The sequence below is a fragment of the Ursus maritimus genome, unplaced genomic scaffold (genome assembly GCF_017311325.1).
Source record: "Ursus maritimus isolate PB19 unplaced genomic scaffold, ASM1731132v1 scaffold_4, whole genome shotgun sequence".
Lineage (NCBI taxonomy): Eukaryota > Metazoa > Chordata > Mammalia > Carnivora > Ursidae > Ursus > Ursus maritimus.
The window spans coordinates 34,314,436-34,341,001 of record NW_024426552.1 but is presented as its reverse complement, the minus strand read 5'-3'; the positions used below and the strand labels follow the sequence as shown (position 1 = coordinate 34,341,001).

General features: G+C 33.8%; 1 long non-coding RNA gene across 1 annotated transcript in view; it reads right to left on the bottom strand.

Moving 5' to 3' along the window:
• LOC103673027 overlaps positions 1-26,566 on the bottom strand; it is a 375,685-nt gene that overhangs the window by 2,489 nt on the left and 346,630 nt on the right. The window contains exon 4 of the long non-coding RNA XR_571284.2: positions 18,178-18,318. This is a non-coding gene — a long non-coding RNA (uncharacterized LOC103673027). The remainder of the gene's footprint in view (positions 1-18,177; positions 18,319-26,566) is intronic.

The window sequence follows — 26,566 nt, the reverse complement described above, 5'->3', positions numbered from 1 at the left end:
TTTCCAATCCTTTCTTATTTAGACCTTTGCTATACTCTGTCTTGAGTCCACTAGAATCAGTATCATTATGCTTTTTATGCTTGATTATGGCAGCCACACCAAGAATACCAAGGTCCAAGTCAACCACCATCTCATAATCTATGTAGCCCTATTCTTTTCTTATCATTTCTCCTTCTATAACTTCCCCCTAGTTGTATTATACTCTGGAATTTATGATTCATTACCCACAAAACCCCATATATTTTTAATTTTTCTCCATATGTTTCTTTTGCTTTCACCTTTTTTCTCTAATAAAAACCCGACTCTCCCCTAGGGACACTAATTCCCCTCAATACCTTTCAAGTGGCAACTCTAAGTAGCTCCTTTCAGACCAATTTTTCTCACTCATGGGAACACACACACACACACACACACACACACACACACACACAGAGCTTTGAATCTCCTATAATAAGACCATATTGCCCACTAACTCTTGCTACAGTCACCCATTCATCCTTGCATATTTCCCCCTTTTGGGGATGTTTCACTCCTAGATAAATCTATTCTCTCCAGTAGTACTCCTGTCTTAATTCTTGGTGTGATGTAATATAATACACGTGTATGACATTTCTAAGGTCTAGCCTTTCAGTACCTTGGATTGCTTTCCTCTAAAGGTCTTGGACTCCATCCTTTCTCAGTCCCTTACTTGTAGATATGTAACCCATAAACTATCAGTACTTATCATAACAACCCCTCTATAATTGTAACTTTATACATCCACCTCCCTAACCTACCTCCTTCTACCATTCCAGCTTATTCCTTATATTAACTCCTAAAAATCCTTATACTTCACTGTAACCATCAAGACACTTACCTTCCCACTTTTTCAATGTTTCTCACCTCCTATGTGTCTACAGTTCTCCAGTTTAAATTTCATGGTAAGTAATTATAAACATTCCTTTGTATATACACTTGATTTCCTTGACTTTTTCTCATGTCATTATTACCGGGTTGACAAGCAGAATTTTGGTTGAATATAACTTTTCATCTAATCTGTATCTGCTCTGGGGGATATAGACTGAAAAGCTGTCAGAAATTTTATTTTTCAATTAGAACATATATGTTGTGTAATGACCCTTAAATGTTCTTTTATTTGATTCACATTTTATCCTCCCTAATATGTCAATTTTCTGTCAGTTACTCTCTTTTCCAAACTATTATATGTTATTAATACATTATCTTTATGCGACTCAAGTCAACTTTCAAAAAATGTGAGATTCTAGGAAATTAATTTATCAATGACAGTTGCTGCTTCTGCCATAACTTTTTGTGACATTGGGGAAATTATTTAATCTTTGTCCATAAAATGAGTATAACAGTAGTTCATGTAAGGTTTTAGTGTACTATCTTGACAAATATTAGATTTTACTAATTGTACAACTTTTACCCTTCTTGTAACTATTATTACTTTGTCATTACCAATATTGTCAAACAAAAGGATTTGTAGTATTCATCGAAAATTTAAGATGTTTTGTATTTTAGTTTGCTAAGGCTTACATAAGAAAATACCACAGACTGGGTTCCTTAAACAACAGACATTTATTTTCCCACAATTCACAAGTCCAGGAGTCCAAGATAAGGATATTGGCAGGTTTGACTGCTTCTGAGGTCTCTGTCCTAGACTTGTAGATGGCCATCTTCTCACTGTTTTCACATGGTCTTTCTTTTGTGCACTTAAATCCCTGCAGTCACTTTGCGTGTCCAAATTTTCTTTCTTTCATTTTTCTTTTCTTTTCTTTTCTTTTCTTTTCTTTTCTTTTCTTTTCTTTTCTTTCTTTTCTTTTCTTTTCTTTTCTTTTCTTTTCTTTTCAAATAAAGTTACCATCAAATTGGATTAGAACATATTTTAAAGTCTTAATTATAACTTAATCAACTCTTTAGTGTCTGTATCATTGTAAACAGTGATATTCTGAGATACTGGAATTTAGGACTTCAATAAATGAATTTGGTTGTGGGGACAAAATTCAGCCATAACAGTTTGTATTATGTGTTTCGTTAGAGTAATATCTTATAAAATCACAACTAAAGTGCACATTTAATATCTTAAGTCTGATTCTTTTTAAGCAGGGCTGTCCTTCCTAAAATGTACTTACATCCAAAGATCCTAGAGATAGATCCCCATCCTCTGCCCAACAAAATCCAGAAAATCAGCCTACTCTAACTCTGTCTACCTGAGAATGCAATAATATGTCACCATTTCCATTCTATTCTTTTAAATACATTTCCTACCCTATTCCCTTGATTAGAACTTCCCTGATATGGGCCAGATTTGCAGGATCCCCATGAAGCCCTTCTCTGATTCTCACCACATCCAACTTGTGTTAACACATTTATTCACAATTTCTTATCACTGCAGTAATTCTCAATACGTGCTCTGCAGTAACATCATACAACTTATATTGACTTGCTCTGTGGTATCATTGTAAAACTGAGGGTAATAACTTTCCATTGAGACTTTTAGAATAATATACAAAATTAGAGAATTCTAATCTGTATTCCACCCCCCACCAAATAGCAATGGCGGTTTTCATTAGAATTGTGACAGTTACTTTTTAGAGTCTAGAAAGTATTCAAAGGAAATAGTATTCACAAATACAACCCAAAATAAAATGACTGGACATATCACAAATATACCATTTCAATTCTTTTTTGATAAATTATTTTTGAAGCAGTCTTTCAGATATACATATGTTCCTGACCTACAAATTTTCCTTTCCTTGAGGATTAGTTATCCTGATATTCCTCCTTATTCAGAGGAAGATTGACCTTCATTAAGGCTTTGTCACATTGTTCTTGACCTTGGCCTCCAGTGCTATTCTTCCTGCCTGTTTACTTCCTGCCTGTTTTTTCCTCAGTCAGTCCACATATTAGTCTTTCCCATGTTAAAAAAAGATAAACAAAAAAAGTAAAGAAAAAAAGATAAAAATACTTCCTTTGAAACTATCTTACCCACAATGTCATGCCTATTTCTTTCCTTTCATGATAAAAATCAGTGACTGAAACAGTTAATGTCAATGTCTCTATTTCTGCCTGATTCCCCAGTGCATTAAATCTGGTCCATATCTCTATGACTACATAGAAAGAGCTTTTGCTACAATTACTAATGAATTCCTCATCAATAAATCCAATCCCTGGGTTTTGTTCTTATCCTACTTAATCCTGCTGCAGTATTTGGCACTGTTAGATACACTCTTCTTTAAATCTTCTCTTTCACTACAGAGAGCTTAATTTTTACAATTTTTTCTTTGCCTGTACTTTTTCTTACTTTTAATATTATGTTTCTCTCTCTCTCTCCTAAAAGTTTTTATTTTCCATGGATATGTTTTGACATTTAGCTATTATTGCATTACACATCCTGCCTACCAGGTAACCACATTTATTACAAAGACTTTATTATCCGTAGAAAGAAAGCCTTAATATAAGTTTGATAGAGGCGTAGTCTGCCCATATTTATTTACTTCTATACTCCTTGTAGCTAGTTTGAGACTGTAAAATTGAATATTTTATTTAATGAATACCTCACTTAAATTTAAAGGCTCTATTAAGTCTACATATTTGTAGATAGGTACTGCACATCTTTATTTGCATGTTCCACAAGTAGCTCAAACTTGATAATATTTTTTCCTAAAAATCTATCCTTGTACTTCATGCCACATGTCACTTCACCATTCATTCATTTATTTCTATATTAAATATTCACTAAGCTTGTACTTTGTACCCAGGCACAGGTTACAGTAATAAATAGACAAAAAATCCTGTCCTAATGGAGTTTACATTACAGTGAAGTAAACAGAAGATACACAAGTAAATATCTAGAGAGTTGAGTGTTCGTGAGCATCAAGAAATACATCAAGCAGAGATCAGTAATATTATGCAAGCAAAGGAATCTAATTTATGTAAAACTCATAGGTAAAGACCTTAAGGAAGTAGGAAGGTTCTTTTAAACTCCCATATATCAGTGGGATGTGCAAGCAAGAACAAAAGCCCTGAGGTAGATAGGAGTTCACCTGTCTGTATTTGGTGAAGATCAAAAAGTCGATGAAGCATGAAGAAAAAGAACTAAAGGGAAAGTAATCAAAGTTGAGGTCAGAGAGGTAACAAAAGGAACAATTCATGTAGAGCTTTAAAAAAACTTGAGAAATGATCATTCTAATTTTATCTACTTTTTTTTTAAGATTTATTTTTTGAGAAAGAGTGCAAAAGAGCATGAGTGGGGGAGGGGCAGAGGGAGAGAATCTCAAGCAGACTCCCCACTGAGCACAGAGCTTGACCCTGGGCTTGATCTCATGACCCATGAGATCATGACCTGAACCAAAACCAGGCGTTGGACACTCATCTGACTGAGCCACGCAGGTGCCCCTGTCGTCTACATTTTTAACAAAGCTATATGTGATCTTTGGCAAGATTATCAGGAGCACTTCTGGTGGGTTTTTTTCCCAACTACTATTGATAAATAATGTCTATATGTGTTCATTAGATGTGACATATAGTTATACTCTAATTCTATGGATTTATGTGTTAGTTGAGAAATATAATAAGGATATTTCTATGGATTGAATGTGGGTGTTCCCCAAAATTCATATGTTGAAACTCTAATCCCCAATGTGATACTAACTGGACACGGGGCCTTTGAGAGTTAATTAGGTCATGAGAGTGGAGCCCTCATATTGGCATTAGTGTCCTTATAAGAAGATATGTGAGAGAGCTTGATTTCTCTTGGTGTCCCCCCTTCCACCATATAAGGACTCAAAATTGACCTGCAAACCAGGAAGAGAGCCCTCACCGAGGACCCAAACATGTTGGCACATGGGTATAGGATTTCTAGCCTCCAGAAATATGAGAAACAGACTCTCCATAGATAAATGTAGAAAAGAGGCCACATTGAAGAGGATAGTAAGGGTGGAGACATGGTCTAGAGCTTAACAGATGCATGGGACTGTCTGTGGGTGGGAGAGATACCACAGGCATGGAGAAGGGAGAGAAACAGATCCTCACACCAAACACCCCAGGCACGAGGAAGACAAATCCCCATAACATTTGGCTTTGAAAACCAGAGGGGCTCAACAGGGTTCATAACCTGGAACTTTAAAAATTGGTGGCCTTGGGTCTGGGAGAGCCAAGAGGGCAGAGTCCCTGACCTTAAAGAGATAGCACAACAAACAGCTCCACTGAGAGATAATATAGAAACAACAATTTGAAAATGCCAGAGCCATATAAGAGGATGTATTTACTAATCTTAGAGCATGTTCTGGAGGGGCAGAGATCTTTGAAGGACTTCTCCAAGAACAAAAAAGATGGCAGATGCCATTTCCCTCCTTCACCACCCCAGCCTAGGTATAAAGACACCTGCAGGAACCAGTGCAGCACCTACAATTGCCACCTAGGTTGCTAACATAATGCCCAGCAATTGCGGGAATACTCCTTCTATCCAAGAATGGGCAGGAGTTTTCATGGGCAGCTGTAGGCCCCTTCCTGCAGCAGACTGGTGCTGACCTTACTTCTATCACACACCCTGTCCCCCATGTTCTCCCATGAACCCACCTCCTCCAATATGCCCTTGGCCAGAAGCCATCCAAAGTGGTACCACAAACCTGGCAGTGTGCAAGCAGCCCCAATGGGATAACACCACTCCAAAGTGACTCCTGTCCAGTCCAAATGTGGCCCCAGCAGTGCGCTGGGGGGCAGAAATCAGGTCCGACTACTGGCCCTACCCATCAGTGAAACTTCTCAGGGGGACAACACAGTAAAAGCATCCTGCAGTTTGGTGATATTGCATCTCTGACAAATGCCTGGTCTGAGTCAGCTCCAGCCCAAGGCCCCAGACTAACAACACAAAGACCAAGCCCTGCCCACAACAGTCAAAGAGATTGCAGACAATTGGACTAAAGGCAAACACAGTTAAGCCACAACAGTAGGGTACACACAACACACATTGGAGATACACCTGAAGTGCCAGTTTCCAGGGAAGAGAGGATGTTGCACTGCAGGGCACTATAGGACCTCTTCTTCGTAAGGCCACTACTTTCTTGCTTTTCAAGAGAAAGAGAGATAGCTGACTTTCTTAACACATAGAAACCCAGTGTTAGAAAAATGAGGAGACAGAGGAATATGACCCAAACGAAAGAACAGGAGAAAATCACAGTGAGAGCTAAAAAAAATAAAAAATAAATGGAGATAAATAATGTGCCTGATAGGGAATTTAAAGTAAAGGTCATAAAGATACTCACTGGACTTGAGAAAAGAGTGGAGGACCTCAGTGAGACCCTCAACAAAGAGATAGAAAACATAAAAGAGAACCAGGTCACATGATACTATATGTAGAAAACCCAAAAGACTACCAAAAACTAGTAGAACTAATAAATAAATTCAGTAAGATTGCAGGATACAAAATCAATATACAGAAATCCATTGCTTTCTATACACTAATAATGGGACAGCAGAAAGATAAATTAAGAAAACAATTACCTTTACAATTGCACCCAAATTAGTAAAATACCTGGGAATAAACTTAACCAAGGCGGTGAAAACCTGTACTCTGAAAACTATAAAACGTTGATGAAAGAAATTGAAGCTGACACAAATGGAAAGACATTCCATGCTCATGGATAGAAAGAACAAATATTGTTAAAATGTCCATACTACCAGAGCAATCTATAGATTTAATGAAATCCCTATCAGAAAACCAACAGCTTTCTTCACAGAACTAAAACAAATATGGCTTTCTATCATTTTTTGTCTCTTTTCTGATTAATTTGAATGCACTTGTTTCTCAATTCATGGCCCTGTACAAGAATGGCACCTGTTTTGAAAGTTAGTAGGACTAGAATGCTTCAGCCCTTGGTCATTTTTACCACAGGCCTCTTGAAGTCACCTGGTATTGACTCTTTGTCATGTTTAAATGCTATTTTCAAATTTTCCTGTTGCATTTTTTTCAGTAAATATTAATTGTTAATATTGGTGTTTTCCTCCTCACAAATCCATTAGAGACTGTCTTTTTACTTCCTTATTTTTCTTCCCACAAAGATATTGACAACAATGCATATTTTATGGCTATTGGTGGTTTATTCTTCTCTGTTGGAATTTTGGGATAAGTATGCATACTTTCCCACCTACTTTTGTTGAAAATACTGCCCATATTTCTGACTTCACTATCTAGTTGCTCTGTCTGAAAGATTACACTCTAATGCCACATTTAACTCTTTATGTCTGTGGAACAACAGCCATCATCCAGATAGAACATTCCCATCATGCACAAAAGTTCCCTTATGTCGCTTTGCAGTCAAAGACCTCCTTTGGGTCAGGACCAGGTAGCAACTAATCTGCTTTCTGTCATTATTCATGTGTGAATTTTCTATTACTTTATATAAATCTTATTATACAGTATGTGCTCCTTTGTAGCTCCTTTTTTTCACTCAGTATAATGTTTGAGAGCCCTCCATCTTGTGGCATGTACTATTTGTCCATTCTTCTTGATCACTGTATAGTGTTCCATTATGTACATATAACTTAATGTGTTTATTTGTTCATGAACAATTCAATTCTCTACAGTTTGGGGCTATTATAAATAAAGTTGCTATGAATATTCATCTATAACTTCTGTGGATATATATTTTTCTTTCTTCTGGGTAACTACATAAAAGTGAATTGTTGAGTCACATAGTAGGTACTATTTTGTTGCATAGTAAAATTCTCTCATACAATATGGCCGAGTGGTTATAATTTGTAAGTTGTGCTGATGATTTAACTTCTTAGAAAGATGAGTAACCCAAAGTCTGTAATCGCTGTCTCATAAGTACTGCCATTTGAGTACTGCTAAAAAGTGACTTTTGCTGGCATGGTATCTTTTGTTTGACTAGTAAAACATAAATCCCTTCAAAAAGAAATGGTAAGGATTCCAGCAAAATGTAGAGGGTCAGGAAGAAGCATTTCATTTGTTCCCGTATTTTCTGTTGCTATGGGAACAAAATAAAATACATAAACAGTTTTCACTTTACACAATTAAAGCATGACAACAAACATAGTTTGATAAAATAGTTATTAAATAGTGGTACACCTAAATTTAAACCACTGTCATGAAGTAAAATAAAGGAAAGTCTGAATTACAGTGTATCTGAAAATTGAAGCTTGCAGGTATTTCCCTAAAGACAAAAATGACAGAAGAGTCAGTGGCCTGATAATTGCACCCCATGAAGATCAAAGACCTAAAAGATAAAAAGAGATCCTCTCACAGAGCCCAAACTGGTCCTTCAGGACAGTGATTGACAAAATCATTCTTTACCTCAGACACACATTAGGAATATAATGAGGTCACCAGAGAGGATTGGGCATGTTTCTTGGATTTTGTATAAAGGATTCTGAGAAGAGAATTTCCTGGGAGCACTTAATCCAAACCCTTACCTAAACCATAGTAACCTACCATTTCACTTATAAAATTATTCTGAGTTGAATATAGTTATTTTCAGGTGTCTAGGCAGGATATTTGTGCATGAATAATATCAAATATATTACTAATTGAAATTCCTTGCTTTCATGTCTTAAGCCTTCATCGTTTGATGAAGAAATGCCATATATCACTAAGAAATGGATCCAGGATTTTGAGTTTAATGGGGTGAATGGACAAGAAATTGGATAGTCTTTTGTAGTGAGATTGTGAGTGTGTGTGCACGCATGTGTGAGAATGAGAGGATAGTGAAGCAAATATTTAGTGTAGAGAAGCATGAAACATTGTCATTATTACTTTTTGCCAAATATTTCCAGAACTCCTCAGGCATTTTTAGGATCAAACTTCTCAAACCGTTGAAGTTATGTTTGACATGTGATTTTCTTTGCACAATACAACATGAGCATAAATGATATGTTATTTCCAGGCAAAAGATAGAATAGGAAATTCCTGATTTGCCCCCTTTAAAATGGGGTTTAGGGATAGCTTTTATCTCCCATTGAAACATTGAGAAAAAGAAAATTACAGCAGGTCAGCTGCTAACAACCAATTTAATATCGAATTACAGCAGTATGGTGTGAATCCAGAACCCCTCTATGGCAGCATTTAAAGATACCTTCATCTCCTGGAAGGCAGAGTATGCTAAAAAATTAGCACAAGATATGATTATGAGAATAGTGAAATTCCCTTCTCTTGTGTGCTGCGAAATTTGTCACCTCAAGCAGATGCCTTTAAAATGTTGTTTGCATTCCTAATTTGCCCCCACCTTCTCTCTTTCCTTTGACTCAAGTAATTTATAAAGTAGATAAGCAGCATCAGATACACCTGAAAATATACTGGAAGTCAATTCTTAGGGCCCATCCCGAACTTAGTAATGAAGAAAGGGCCATCTATCTATATTTTAACAAGCCTGCTAGATATTTCTGATGCATGGCGTACTTTGAGCACTTCTGGTTTAAACTAATAAATTGAGTAGAATTTTCCCTGCTTTGGAGGGGAAGCATTATACCTTAAAGAATCTCCTGGACGTGGTTAAGATATCCTGGAAGAAAATGGGAGAAATGCCTGGGAATGAACCTTTAGGGTGTTGAATCAGAGTTAGGACATAGAATATACAGGTGGATAGTGGACAGTTTTTGATATGGGGACTTGCTTATGATTTAGAAAGACTGGAATGATTCCTAATATCCTTCTGGATTAGTTCCTAGAAACCTGAAAAAATATGGCATATAGTAAAAAAGGTGGAAATTTTGGAACTGTTTGAAAAAGACTGATGGAGCGTCAAAATATGCATTTAGTGGATTTTTTTTTTTTTAGGTAAACCAGATAATATACCACCTGACCATATTCCATAGAAGGTAACTAAGATAGCCAGAGCTTGACATTAGTTAAAGAATCAAAGACAGAATTCTTTCAGTAATTATTTTAGTAAGGGAAAGAGATTTCAGTATAGAACTGAGCTCAGTTCTGAATATAGCAAAGGCAAATAGGGATTTTACAGCAAAGGAGTAGTGTGAGATAAGCAATGGATAGAAAATTACTAAGAAGAGACATCCAGGGTAGGAGAAATTTTGCTAAACCAACCTAATAGAATTCTTGCTGAAGGGAGACCAAGGTGATGAAGTATCAAGATCAAGGGAATGGCTGAGCAGGATTCTTTGCTAAGACTGGACTGAGCAGGTCAAATATAGGACAAGGGCCAAGGTTGAGGCCTCACGTATGACATAATGTTGAATAGACCTGGCAAACAAGGAGTTGTATGTCCTCTACCTTGATGTCATGATTAGATATATGGAAATCAGAGGGTTAAAGAAACATTTGACAAATATTCAGATGTTATTACATTGGTAAAATTTATAGGAGTCAATTAAAATATGTTATACTGAACTACCTTCTCTAAGGTAAAGGAAAGTTATTGCATCTTTCATATTCAAGGTTTTTTTTATTGAACTATAACTGACATACAATATTCTATTTTTTCAGGTAGGCATCGTAGTGATTCAATATTTTTACACATTATATGATCCTCATTATAAGTATAGTTACCATCTGTTATCATACAAAATGATTACAATATTATTGACTATATTTTTATGTTGTACATTTCATCCTCATGACTTATTTATTTTATAACTGAAAGTTTGTACCTCTTAATTCCGTTCACTTACTCATCCCCTGCAACCTGTCCTCCCTCTGTTAACCAAATTTGTTTCTTGTAACTATGAGTTTGTTTCTTTTTTTGTTTTATTTTGTTTTTTAGATTTCACATAAAAGTAAAATCATATGATATTTGTCTTTCTCTTTATGATTCATTTCACTTAGCATAATATCCTCTAGGTCCATCCATGCTGTAACAAATGACAAGATTTTATTCTTTTTTTTGGCCACATAATATTCCATTGTATATATATGTCCTGTCTTCCTTATACACTCATCTGTCAATGGACACTTGCATTGCTTATCTTAACTATTGTAAATAATACTGCCATGAAGATAGATATATCTCTTCAGATTGGTGTTTGCATTTTCTTCAGATAAATACCTGGAAGTTGAGTTGTTGGATCATGAGGGATTTCTGTGTTTAATTTTTTGGGGAACCTCTATGTTTTCTATTATGGTACAACAATTTATACTCCCACCAACAGTGTATGATGGTTCCCTTTTCTTCATATCCTTGCCAACCCTTATTTTATGTCTTTTTGATAATAGCCAATCTGGCATTGTGATGTGGTGTCACCTTGTGGTTTTGATTTACATTTCCCTGATGATTAGTGATGTTGAGCTTCTCTTCATGTGCCTTTTGGCCATCTGTGTCTTCTTTGGAAAAATACCTGTTCAAGTTCTCTGTCCATTTCTAAACTGAGTTATTATTTTTTGGGGGAGACATTAAGTTGTGTAAATTCTTTATATATTTTGGATATTAACTTCTTATCAGATGCTATGATTTGCAAGTATCTCCTCCCATTTGGTAGATTTCTTTTTCATATTGTTGATGGTTTCCTTTGCTGTGCAAAAGCTTTTCAGTCTGATGCAATCTCATTTATTTGAGCTTTTGTTGTCCTTAACTGGGAAGACTGGTCCAAAAAAATATACTGCAAAGATTGGTGTACTAGAGTTTACTGTCTGTATTTTCTTTTAATATTTTTTTATGGCTTCAGATCTTATATTCAAGTCTTTAATTCATTTTGAATTAACGTTTGTATATGGTGTAAGATAGTGGTCCAGTTTCACTCTTTTGCATGCAGCTGTCCAGTTTTTCATTTATTCACCATTTATTGAAGAGACTATCTTTTCCCCACTGTATATTCTTGCCTCCTTTATCCTAGATTAATGTTCTACATGCATTGTTTTCTTGCCTTTTTATTTGATTCTATTGATCTATGTCTGTTTTTGTGTCAGTACCACACACTTTTGATTACTGTATTTTGTAGTATAGCTTGAAATGTGGGATTGTGATACTGCCAGCTTTGTCCTTCTTTCTCAAGATTGCTTTGACTATTCAGTGTGTTTTGTGGATCCATGAAAATTTTAGAATTCTTTCTCATAGTTCTGTGAAAAATACTGTTGGTGTTTTGATAGGGATTGCATTGAATTGTGGATTGCTTTGGATAGTATGGACATTTTAACAATATTAATTCTTCCAATCTGTGAGTATGGAATATCTTACTGTTTATTTATGTCATCTTCAATTTCTTTTATCATTGTCTTATAATTTCCTGAGTATAGGTCTTTCATCTCCTCGGTTAAATTTATTCCTATATATTTTATCCTTTTTGATGCATTTGCAAATGGGATTGTCTTCTTAATTTCTGATACCTTTTATTAGTGTATGGAAACACCAACTAATGCATGTTAATTTGGTATCCTGTGACTTTACTGAATTTATTTATTCTGATAATTTTGGTGGAGTCTTTAGGGTTTTTTAATATAATATCATGTCATCTGCGAATAGTGACAATTTTAATTCTTCCTTACCAACATGAATGCCTTTTATTTTAGTTTTTTTTTTTTTCTTGCCTAGTTTCTCTGGCTAGAACTTCTAATATGAGGTTGAATAAAAAGCGACCCTTGCTGGTGCCTCCAACCCTGCAGAAGACAGTTCCAGCAGTTCCCCCCACCATTTAGTAGACACTCCAGAGTTAGTAAACAGATCTTCTTCACCTACAGTCCAGGTGCCCTTTATAGTGATGTTTTTTTCCATTGTGCCCTAGGGAGGTCATATCTGTGTATAAGCCCCTCAGTGATATTTCTCCCTAATATAGGTTGCTGCATCAGGGGCCGGGTTCTTGTTGTTACTGTGTCTGCATTTCTCCTACCTTTCTATGGTCATTCTATTTGCTGTGCAGAAATTGTTCAGTCAGCCCCTAGTTCTTCTTTTGAGGAATTGCTCTATATGTAGGTATATTTGTGTGTTGAATTCAGGGTCTTTTTATGCTTCCATCTTGGACTGCCTTCCACCAAAAGCTATTGAATCTTGACCCATCACTACAAAAGAGGCATATCACCTGTTAAGATTTTTCAGCTTGCTAAAGCTTTGTGCAGGGCAAGCAGCAATGATCAGAGGGTTCATGTTCCCCGAAGCAGCTCTCAACAAATGGCAGACATTGATTTGGTTGATGTCCCAGACTACTTGTCTTGTTGGTGGAATAACAAAGCATGTTCTACTCTATTTCCCCATACTTATACAGTGGGATTAAGCTTTCTCTTTTCTTTTTTCCTTCCCTCACAGTGATGACTTGCTTCATAATGTATTTTGGGGGGCTTTCTTTCCCTCCCCATCTCACTTCCCCAACTGCTCCTCAGTGTTGCCTGGTGTTATATGTAAACTTCACATACTGTGATATTTGTTCCAGTGTTATCCTCTGTGATCTCCTACATTAGACAAAGTTTAGTAGAGAATTTTCCCCCTGATTATGGGAAAATAGCTATATAGTGACATTAGGTTTCTTGCATTTGCCTTTAGTAAAACTTAGAAGGCAACTTTGCCAGGTTTTTAATGATCAGTTGCCGACATCCCTTCCCCAACCCAAATGCTAGAAACAGTTGAGATCTCCTTGCATCCTTTCTTATCGTAACTCACCGTTTTACTTATATCTATCCTCTGCAAGATAATAAACTTCTCAAAGACAAGGTTGTTTTTAAAAATGTATTTCTGCCCCACTCTAGCACAGTGTCATATACATTTTGGTGCTGTGTAGATTAGTCAGACTAAAATAAATTACCTTAATTTTAATGTTAGTATTCCAGTAATGCTAATGAAAATATATTTAATATACTTTTCCCCAAAAGGCATCTCTTAACTTTGTGAAATGGGGATAGAAGACAAGAATTAGTTTATAAGTGACCCTATGATTTTCTCCATCTCCAGTGCCTACGAAAATGATATCGCTTTAAGACAAAAGCAGGGAAGTTGGAAGACACAGTTATTACAAAAAGATGGTGACCATGACGAAAGGTTTGGAATTTAGGAGTGTGACATAGTGTTGAGTCATGGATGTGATCATATCTAGAGTACTGGGAGTGTTTTGAAGACATGAATATAGGATAAAAATCTAGAGCCAGGGTATTATAGTCAAAAAGAGTGTGGGTGGTACACTAAAACTGCCCAGTCCTATAATTTACTTGCTGGGGTCCATTAGCAATTCTACAGTGTTGTTTGAGGAATAAAATAAATTATTTATATAAATTATTGAAAAGGGACCACTTGAGTCAAGACTTAGGGGAAAATTGTAATTATTTTAATTTAAAATTCAGTAACCGCTTAAATTAGTCTTTCTCAAAATTATTTAGAATCTACTATGATAGTGTCTTAATCTATTATTTTTATTATTATGAGGAATTCTGTTAACAGAAGTAACCACAACCACAAGAGGCCTTTCTACTATGTATTTCTGGTTTAGTTACAAGCCTGAAAGGTAAATTTTATAATAAATGACCATTATATTAAACCTTAAATTGTCATACTATTTATAACTTCTAATATATTGCATTACACATTTATTAATATAATAATAATTTTAAAATATTTTAAAATAATTATAATATTTAAAATAAATGTAATATATCATGTCAGTCTGTATTTTCCCAATGCCTTTATTTCCAATGCCTATTCTCTTCCTATTCATTTATGTACTTCAATAAATTTACAGAAAATCATAACTGTCTTCTAAATTAAGCAAAACTACAAGGAACAATGTTTTAACAATATATGTATGATGTAAAGAATAAATTAATGATGTCTGATAGGAAGGGGACTAATTTTGCTTCTTAGGACCTAAAAGACATGGGTGTAATAATAAATACAATGAGTTTAAAGTTTTAATTATCACTATTTTCCCATTCCATCTGAATGTTATATTTTAACCTATCCATTATAGTAAAATATACATTTAAAAAATGCACAGGCATTAAGAAAAGTATTCTATGGGCTACTTAATAAATTTACACACACATCTATCTATTTGTTACTCATAATTAAGAAATTAGAAACAATCAAATGTCCATCAGTGTCCATCAATATTAGTGTAGATAACATGTGTTATATGGATTCTAAATAGCATTAATACTGAACCACTGCTATGTTTAAAAACCCAGAATAAAAGAGATAAAACTATAATGATAAATAAGAAAAAAATACCATCAAATGCTATATAATGCATTATTCCATTTATATGTGAAGTTCAAGTTCAGGTAAAATTATTCTGTCTTTATAAAAAGCATTTTACATTATTGGCTGGAAAGGAACATGTGGACTTCATATTCTATACAATAGAAACAGAGAATAGTTTTGTGACTACTTAGCTAATTATGTTATTTTAAATAGATTTCTTCCAATTTGTCTCAGTACACATATTTACAATGATGAATGTTTATGTAAGTTATTTTCTTTAATTGCAAAAAATTAAACCCTTAGACATTTTTTAAAACTAGGCAAAATCATAAGTTATTTCAACCCCATATGTAAAACTGGGCATCTTTATTCCTAGGGTTAGCTAATAATGGCAGAAAATTACTCTGTTGATTCTAGAAATGTTTTAGTCATAGCACCTTTTATTGACAAGTTTTTAAATTACATGTCCTAGAAAGACTGGACAAATAACTGCTTAGTGGAGTAAAAAGCTCTTCTAACTATTTTTCCAAATTCTATTTATAAGAGCACAGGACTGTGATGGTTCAGAGAAGTAAAAATACTTAGTTTTAAAACCAGCTAAGGAGATAGAAACAGCTGGAAAGAACAACATAATTCACGAGCAAATGCTTGTGAAATTCATAGAAAAGTAAAATAGAGATAAGATTTTGTAGGTCATCAATTTTGTTCTACATGGAAAAAGCATAAGAATATTTCAGGTAGTTTAATCAATATAAAAAAAAAAAACCCACAAACCCAAAAATCCTAATGATATTAATAGACCTTCCTGACTAGTTTAGGTACAGCTATAAATTAGGTAATCCACATTATCAAACTGTCATACTTTCATTCAAGATGTCCCTCTACCTTAAATTTTAATCCACAATTGCATGCATGTACAAGGTACTGTGTTTTGGGCAAATGATATAGGCATTAATATATAAGTGTAAATTAAAGTTTAATAAATTCAAAGAAAAGAAATCAAGAAAATAATCACCTGCAAGATAAATATATAAAATAATTATTTACTTAATATAAACCAGTAATAAACTACTTACAAAATAAAACAGAATAAATATCTCATTCATAAAAAGCAGCTAATATTTTAAAATTCTCAACTACGTACAAATAAAGTTAGTAAGAGCTAAGTAAAACACTAACAGAATGAAACAGTGAAATTAGACTGAAATGTAAAGAGTCACATATGGGAGTCGTATGTATAATAGGAATAAACATTATTGTAAAACTGTTCTTTTTCCAAGTTATTCTGTAAGAGGAATGTAGATATGTATACAGAATAAATCAGGATTTTATAAAATATTAACAAACCTGCAAAGTAACCTAATTTAAATAAATAGCAATAAATGAGATTGGCTTTCAAGCATATTGAAACATTCAGTTATAGAAATTCAATATTTGAGCTTTGTAATATAAACAGACTGAATAACAAAAACAAGTGAGCTCAACCAGATGCATAGATTATTAACCAGGGTTAAATATATGACACAGAAAGCATTTCTAATGAACAGCTAATAGAGCAGTCAATACATAATGAAAAAATACTTGACAGTTTATTTGGAGCAAAAATAAAATTAAATGAATTCTGCAATCATACACAAATATAAACTCCAGGGTAATTAAAATATAAAAAATAATTATAGAAGCCATAGAAGAAAACAGAAGAATAATTTTATAATATTTAAGTGGAAAATATCTTCCTATGTATACAAAAAATCAAGAGCCTGTCAAGAAAAATATATATATTTGAATGCATAACTAATTGTGCAAAATGAAACCCATCTTATATGAAGGTATTAAAAAATTGAGTGATTAACAAATTTGATACCTAAACAAGGATTGGATTAGTATCCTGCAAGTCAATAAGTAAAATATCTACTAGACAAATGGGAAAAGATATGAACTAAAAAGAAAAAATGGAAATGGCTACTAATGGTATAAATTACATAGAGAATAGTGTACAAATCAAGGAGAAGAAAATTATAACAAAAATAGATATTAACTGTGCATACATTTGGGAAAATACACATTCTGATAGTATTGGGGTTGTAAGGAAAGATTTATATTCACAGTAATATTCGTTGTAGCATTTTTTTTTCTTATACAGAAAGACTGGAAACAATCTTAAATTTTAATAAGTTGGGTATTACTAAATAAAAGTTCAATAGTACAGTGTCCTGTGAAATACTGTGCACAATGACGAAGTATAATAGTGAGGAGAAAGTGAATGATAAAGGGACAGAGATCTCTAATACATGTTCTTAATACATTGTAAAAAAATTGCAAGTAATAAATACAAAATATAGATGATGATCCTATTTACATAAACAAAGCAACATATTTACTGTGTGTGTATGTGTCAGTGAGGGTGTGTGTGTGTGTTTGTGTGTGTATAATTCTGCAAAAGAAGGTTATGTACAAGTTGTAAGCACTACCTCTGGAGAGGAATCTGACTATGAGAATGTTCCTAATGTAAGTTTTTGCTTGTTACAGGATAATATACATCTAGAATTATAAAATTTGTGGTGCAGAAAGAAGGAAGGAAGTGGAGGAAGTGAGCAAAGGAAGAAAGTAAAAAGCGAGCAAGAAAGCCTTTATGAGATGATCTAGGTTGTAATATCTCCACCTTTCTTTCCCGCTGGAATAGACAGATGTAGATAAGACAGTCTTGAGGTTATGACTGTTATTGAACTATAACTTAAGTCCTCTGGATTCCTGCCTAGGAATTGAAACTGGGTAAGCTAGCATAACAAATACTATTCTGACACCAGATTCTCATGAATCCGAGATCTTACTCAGTATCAAGTTTTACCAATAATTTCAAGAAGACAAACAAGGGGCAGAGTAAAAGCAGGGAGAATATCTGGGATATTGGGAGTTGCTTCCAAAGCCCTTTGTTCCTGCACCAAACACACATTATTTTTTACTATTATTATTATTGTTGTTGTTGTTTGCAATAATCAGTGGTAAACCAGGACTAAAAGCATTACATACGAAAGGATCCTTTCTTGCATATATCAGTAGTCTACTTCTCAAGTAGTCCACTTACCACGTTTACAAGGAAATGAGACCAAACCTCTCCTCCTCCTCCTGAAGCATCAGTGTTGACAGATAAATGAGTCACAGGCCAGTTGCTTTAACTTCTTTCTCCTTATTGGGAATAGGGCATGATCCAAACTGGATCTTTCTCCTGAGAATAGAATGATAAGAGCATTTCATTTTATGAGATTTTGGCAAAGTTTCACAGAAAAAGTAGCATTTATGGGTCCAATAATATACTGTGGCCTAGCATAGTAATTTAAATACTTTCAAACTTCAGCGCTTAATAAATGATTGTTTTAATTTAGAACAATGCAAATGCATGCATTATTATTGAGCCATGTCAAACATTATTAGTCTATTAATATAAGTATGTCAAAATTGACAGGAAGATAAGTCCTATCAATTATTATTCTTTTCCTTTGTGTCACCACAAAACTAAGTCAAATAAGAGTGCTTGTATCTTTGATGCTGGGAGAGGATTGCTATTAATTCAAATACAATTTCAATCTTTAGGTGTTTATAAGAATCATTTTTGAATACATTTCATGATAGGAATTTACATCTTTAGTGTGACACAGATAAGATTGTTTGATGCATGAAACAGCAATAATTCACAACTCATGTCCTAAAAATAATTCTAATACAAATATGCAAATAACACAGAGGACATAATTTAAAAGATAACCCTGTGGAAAATCATAATTTACTTGAACAAGATCAAATGAATCTTTTATAATCACATGAAATTCACTGGGATAAATAAAAAGAGCAAATAATTAATTCAGTACTAGAGTTTACATGATGTTAGAAATGAATGCAATAAATGAAAAGTCTATGAACTATAATCAAATAACAAAATATTTAAAACTACAGTAGAATCAAATATACCAGTTTGTCAACTCCCTCAAAAATGGGTCCTGAACTAATAAATTTGAAGCTACCTTTTGAATAGTATACATATTATTCATAAAACAGTATTATTAGATCTTTTTAAAACTATGGTAGTATTTTTCTGAGTGCTACTTTTGAGATTATTCTGTAATGTATAATAAAAGCATGAAAATATAAGGATATAGAACAGAAGGTAGTATAGTGAAAACTGAAAAATATGGATGTAGACTTGTCTTTTAAAACTCGGCTAAGAAGGGGATAATTGAAGGAAGACTAAAAAGCTAGTGTGTGTGTGTGTGTGTGTGTGTGTGTGTATTCATCAATATATACAGTAATATATATTTGATTCATCATTTTACACAGCATTTACTGAGCACCTATTATGGACCAAGCTCTATTTTAGGTATTGGGTGCGGTGGGAAATGAGACAAAAAAGTCCCTACCTTTTCCATGTAAATTCCCTCAGAAGATCATGGAAAACTATAGAAAAACACTCAAAAATACCACTGAAAATGTCTATGCAGAGATGTTATATAGAATGATAGAGACAGTGATTTTACGACTGAGAGGAGAAAGCCTTCTGAGTGATTTAAGCAGATATTTGGATGCCATGAAACTGGCAGTATAAACCATTCCAACCAGAAGGGATAAAAAGACCCTATGGGGAGAATGTATTTAACATGTTCAGGGTGCTAAACTAAACTAGTATGGTAGGAGAAGGGAAACTACTTTAAAGAGCCAGGAGATGAGCCCAGAGAAGTCAGCAGGGTCTTTATAAACTGGGGAGAGAATACTATTTCACTATATTCTTCAACTGTATGGATTATAAACATTTAGTGAGGCAGTGACAACCACTAATCTAATCTCCTATCTCCATGGTTTTACCTATTCCGAACATTTTATATAAATAGAATCATATGTGGTCTTTTGTGTCTGGCTTATTTCAGTTAATGATTTGAAGGTGCATTCATGTTATCAGATGTATCATTAAATCATTACTTTTTAAGGCTGAATATTCCACTGTTTTGGATATACTACATTTTGTTTATCCATTCATCACTTGATAGACATTTGTTTTTTTCTACTTGTTGTCTATTATGAATAATGATTCTATGAAGATCTTTATACGATTTTTTTTGTGTCTGAACATGTTTTCAGCTCTCTTGGATATATATACCTCAGAGTGAAAATGTTGGGTCATATGGTTACTGTACTTTAATATATGAGGAACAGCCAGACTATTTTCCAAAATTGCTTTACCATTTTACATTCTAATCAGCAGTATACGAAGATTCCAGTTTCTCTACATCCTCTTCAAAGCTATTTTTCTTTTTCTGTTTTTTTTTATTTAAATATCATTTTAGCCAAATTAGTGGATGTGAGATGATATCTTACTATGGTTCTGATTTCCATTTCTCCAGTGAATAATAATACTGATATTTTTTCATGTGCTACTGGCATTTGTAGATCCTCTTTGGAGAAATGTCTATTTAAGTCTTATGCCCAGTTATTAAATGAATTATCTTTTCATTACTAAGTTATAAGAATTCTTTATACACTCCAGATACTATACTCTTACCTGATATGATTTTTAAATACTTTTTCGTATTCTGACAGCTATCTTTTGACTTTCTTGATAGTGTACTTTGACACACAAAATTTTAATTTTAATGAAATCTAATTTGCCAATTGATTTTTTGTAGTTCTTGCTTGTGCTTTTGTTTTCATATTTAAGAAAAAATTGCCTAATCCAAGATCATGAAGATTTACTTATGTTCATACCTAAGAATTTGATAGTTTTAGCTCTTACATTTAGGTATTTGATATATTTTGAATTAAATTTTTCTGTGGTATAAAGTCAGAGTCCATCGTCATTATTTTGCATATGAATATCCAGTTGTAACAATGCATTGTCTAAACAACTATTCTTTCCCAATGGAATAGTTTTGACATCCTAGGCAAAAAGCTATTGTCCAGAGATCTGTGTTTGTAACCGAACTCTGAAATATATTTCATTGATCAATATGTCTATCTTTATGTCATCCCCACACAGTTTTGATTATTGTAGCTTTGTAGTAAGTTTAGAAATTGAGAAATGTGAGTCTTCCAACTCTGTTCTATTTAAGATGGTTATTGGCTATTTGGACCTCTTGTAATTTCATATGAATTTTAGGACCAACTTGTTCATTTGTGAAAAACAGACAGATAGATGAAATTCTAATAGGAATTATATATATATTAATGAATTGGGAGTATTGCCATTTTAATAACATTAAGATTTCCAATCCATGGACCGAGGATTTCTTTCCATTTTTGAGTCTTTTTTTCTTTCAACAATTTATTATAATTGCTACTGTATAAGTCATTCACTTCCTTGATTATATTTGTTCCCAAATATTTTAGTCTTTTTGATGTTATTATAAATGCAATTAATTTTTAAATTCCATTTTGAACTACATATTGTTGCTATAGAGAAATACAAATGATTTCCTGTATATTGTTCTTAACATCCTGAACTCATTCGTTAAATTCATTCAATGTTTGTTGAGCTCATTTATTAGCTGCAATAATATTTGGGGATTCATTAGGATTTTCTATATATAAGATTTTTTCAACTGTGACTAGAGTTACTTTTTCTTCTTCCTTTCATGTCTGGGTAATGCCTTTTCTTTCTTTTCCTTGCCTTTTTGAACTTACTAAAAATTCTAGTATAATGACAGAACTGGCAAGAGTGACATTCTTGTTCCTGATCTTTCATGCTTGCACCATTGTGTATAATGTTAACTCTGTTTTTAAAACATACTTTGTATTGGGCTAAGCAATATCTCTTCTACTCCAAGAGTGATTTTATCATGAAAGTGTTTTGGATAGGGTAAAATGCTTTTTCTTTATCTATTGGAATAACATATGCCCTTTTCTTAATTCTATTGCAATGGTATATTACATCTATTGATTTTTGTATATTGAACCAACCTTGCTATCCTGGGATAAATGCCACCAGGTCATGGTGTATAATCATTTAAATATGCTGATGGAGTTAGTTTTCTAGTATATATCTTGTTTAAGATTTTTGCAACAATATTCATAGTGGTTACTGGTCTGTAAATGGATCCCTCTTATTTCTTTTTCTTCTCTGTTTTCTGCTGTTCGGACTTCCAGTACTATGTTGAATAAATGTGATGAGAGTGGGCATCATTGTCTTGTTCCAGATAATAGAGAAAAACCTTGCAGATTTTCACCATTGAGTATGACGTTAACTGTAGTTTGTCATATATGCCTTTATTATGTTGAAGTAGATCTTCTCTAAACCCAGTCTATTGACAGTTTTTATCTAAAGGAATGTTTAATATTGTCAATTGTCTTTCAGCATATATTGAGATTATCATGTAATTTTTATCCTTAATTTTGTTATTGTGGTGTATCATATTGATTAATTTGCAGCTATTGAATCACTTTTGCATTCCTAGAATAAATCACACTTGGTTGCGGTGAAATAATCTTTTTAATATATTGTTGAATTTGGTTTGCTAATATTTTGTTGAGGATTTGCATCTGTGTTCATCAGGGATATTCCCCTGTGATTTTCTTTAGTGGTGTCTTTGTCTGGTTTTGGTATCAGGGTAATGTTGGTCTCATGGAATGAATTTGGAAGTTTTCCTTCCTCTTCGGGGTTTTGGAATTATTTAAGAAGGATGGGTATTTACTCTAAACATTTGGTGGTATTCACCTTTGAATCTGGTCCTGGACTTGCGTTTGGTGGGAATTTTTAATTACCAATTCAATTTTGGAACTAGTAATCAGCCTGTTCATATTTCCTATTTCTTACTAGTTTTTTTAAAAGATTTTATTTATTTATTTAGCAGCACAAGCACGGGGAGAGGCAGAGTGAGAATCAGACTCCCCACTGAGCAGGGAGCCTGATGTGGGGTTTGATCGCAGGACCCTGGAATCATGACCTGAACCGAAGGCAGACGCTTAATGGACTGAGCCATCCAGGCGCCCCATATTTCTTACTCATTTTAAAAGATTATTTATTTCTTAGAATTTATTAATTTCTTTTAGGCTATAGAATTTGTTGGCCTATAATTTTTCATAGCTATCTGTTATAATTCTTTATTTTGTTGTGTCAGTTGTTACTTCTCTTTCATTTCTGATTTTATTTGCTTCCTTTTGTCTCCTTGATGATTTTGGCTTAAGGTTTATCAATTTTATTGATCTTTTCAGAGAGCCAGTACTTGCCTTCACTGATCCATCATCCATCCTTCCTTCCATTCCTCTTTTTTTAGTTTCCTTCCTCCTACTAACTTTAGGCTTTGTTCTTTTTCTAGTTCCTTTAGGTATAAGTCTACATTGTTATTTCTTGAGGTAGGCCTGTATATCTCTATAAACTTCCCCTTTAGAACTGCTTTGGTTGTGTCCAAAGATTTTGAACTGTTTTGCTTCCATGTTCATGTCTCGGGGCATTTTTTTTTTAATTTCTTTTTTTGATTTCTTCATTGACAATTGGTTGTTTAGTAGCATGTTGTTTAGCCTCCATGTGTTTGTGATTTTTCCAATTTTTTTTGGTAATTGATTTCTAATTTTATAATGTTGTGGCCAAAAAAGATTTTTTTAAAAAAATATTTATTTACTTGAGAGAGAGTGAACAAGTGAGAAAGAGAGAGAAAGAAAGAGGGAGAGAAAGCATGAGAGGGGAAGAAGCAGACTCCCCACTGAGCAGGAAGCCTGATGCGGGGATTGATCTCAGGACTCCAGGATCATGACCTGAGCCAAAGGCAGATGCTTAACAAAGGCAGAGCCGTCCAGGTGCCTGAGATTATTGATATGATTTCTATCTTTTTAAATTTCCTAAGACTTATTTTGTGGCTTAACTCATAATCTGTCTTGGAATATGTTTCATGTGTGCCTTGAAAAGAATGTAATTCTGTTGTTTTTGAATGGAATGTTCTGTATATATTGGTTATTCCATCTGGTATAATGTGTCATTTAAAGCCACTGTTTCCTTATTGATTTACTGACTAGATGATCTATCCATTAATGTTTTAGCAGTGTTAAAGTCCCCTGCTATTGGTGTATTAATGCCAGTTTCTCCTTTTATATCTGTTAACACTTGCTTTATGTATTTAGGCACTCCTATATTGGGTATAGAGATATTTATAATTGTTATATACTCTCCTTGGATTGATCCCTTTATCACTGTCTAATGCCTTTTTTGCCTCTTGTTACAGTCTTTGTTTCAAAGTCTATTTTTATTTAATCTAAGTATTGCTACCCCAAGTATTTTTTTTCCCCCACTTGCGTTTGCGTGGAATATCTTTATATATCCCTTTATTTTTTTTTTTAAGATTTTATTTATTTATTTGACAGAGACAGCCAGAGAGAGAGGGAACACAAGCAGGGGGAGTGGGAGAGGAAGAAGCAGGCTCCCAGCAGAGGAGCCTGATGTGGGACTCGATCCTGGAACGCCGGGATCACGCCCTGAGCCGAAGGCAGACGCTTTAACGACTGCGCTACCCAGGCGCCCCTATATATCCCTTTATTTTTAGTCTTTGTGTTTTAAGGTCTGAAGCGAGTTTCTTATAGGCAGCATATAGATAGGTCTTGTTTTTTTATTCATTCAGTCACCTTATGTCTTTTGATTGGTGCATTTAGACTATTTACATATTAATTAATGATTGATAGGCATGAACTTATTATCATCTTGTCAATTGTTTTGTTTTTCTTCTTTTTTTCTTTTTTTGTAGTTCTCTATTCTTTTCTTCTCCTCTTGCTTTTTTTTCCTGTGTGATTGATGATTCTGTTTAATGTTATGCTTGGATTCCTCTTTATTTTTTGTGTATCTTTTATGGGTTTGTGACTTGTGATTACCATGAGGTTCATATATAACATTCTAAGTAAATAACAGTCTATGTTAAAATAATGGTTGCTTAAGTTTTAACACATTCTACAATCATTACATTTTGACTCCTCTTCCATGTTTTATGTATATGATGTTCTATTTCATACCTTTTTATTTTGTGAGACCCATAATTAATTTTTTAGATACAATGGACTTTATTACTTATGTCTTTTAATCTCCATACTAGTTTTATAAGTGATTTATCTAACTAAATTTATCATATCTTTGCTTTTACCTGTGAACAGGTGTTCTTTTATTATTTTGTAACTCTTAGTTGTGGTCTTTTCTGCTTAAAGTCTCTAACATTTCTTTTAAAGCTGGTTTAGTGGTGATGTACTCTTTTATTTTTTGTTTTACTGAAAAACTCTTTTTTAATTCTGAATGATAACCTTGCTTGTAGAGTATTACTGTTTTTTTTTCTTTTAGCAGTTTGAATATATCAGGCACTCCCTTCAGCCCTGCAAAATTTCTGCTGAAAAATTAACTCAGAGCCTTATGGGTTTTTCCTTGTATGTAACCTGTTGCTTTTCTCTTACTGCTTTTAAGATTCTCTCATTTTTAATCTTTGACATTTTAATTGTTATGTGTCTTTGTGTGGACTTCCTTGGGTTATCTTTTTTTGGCTTTCTATACATCCTGGACCTAGATGTTTGTTTCCTTCCCCAGGTTAGTTTTCAGCTATTATTTCTTCAAATACATTTTCTAATCCTTGGCTCTCTTCTTCTAGGTCCCCTATAATGAAAATGTTAGTACACTTACTTTCTCGGGCTCCGTATTATTTTCATTTATTTCTTCTGTTTAGCTTTGGTACTTTTTTTTTTTTTTAAAGATTTTATTTATTTATTTGACAGAGTGCAGGAGAGCACAAGGAGGGGGAGCAGCAGGCAGAGGGAGAGGGAAAAGCAGGCTCCTTGCTGAGTAGAGAACCCAATGCAGGGCTTGGTCCCAGGACCCTGGGATCATGACCTGAGCTGAAGGCAGTCACTTAACCAGCTGAGTCACCCAAGCACCCATAGCTTTGATGCTTTCTTGAAACATTAATTATAATCATTTTAAAGTCTATTTATGCCCCCAAAATTGCTTTAAAGTTCTGAAATTTCCCCTAGTTTTTAGTAACACTTCATAGTTTATATAATAAACTAAACTAAAATAAGCCAAGCTTATTTTTTTCTAATATTTTTCTTATTGAAAGTTGAAGGTTGAATATAAAATATTATAACAATGATACGCAGTGTGCAGTCTTTATGGAAGTTCTGTTTTTGCTACCAAATTGCAGCTGGCTAAAGCTCACTAGATATGCTAATTCATGTTAATATTATAAAAGGTTTATAAAAAACTCAAAACCAAGTTTCAGTCCTAAGATGCCTAGTTTATTGAACCTTCAGATTTATTTTCCTTGTGTCCCTACAGAATTTTGAAGCTGTTATACAACTTCTTTCTCTTTGACAGACTTTGTATTCCAAGTTGTGCCTCTTAGCCTCATGATTCTGTCAGTATGACCACTTAGCTTCATAACCTTTTGACTTCCATTTCAGAATAGACTTTGGAGGGGAAAGTTGACCTAAATGTTCAATGCTGATTTTTTTTTTTAGTACCTATTTAAGCA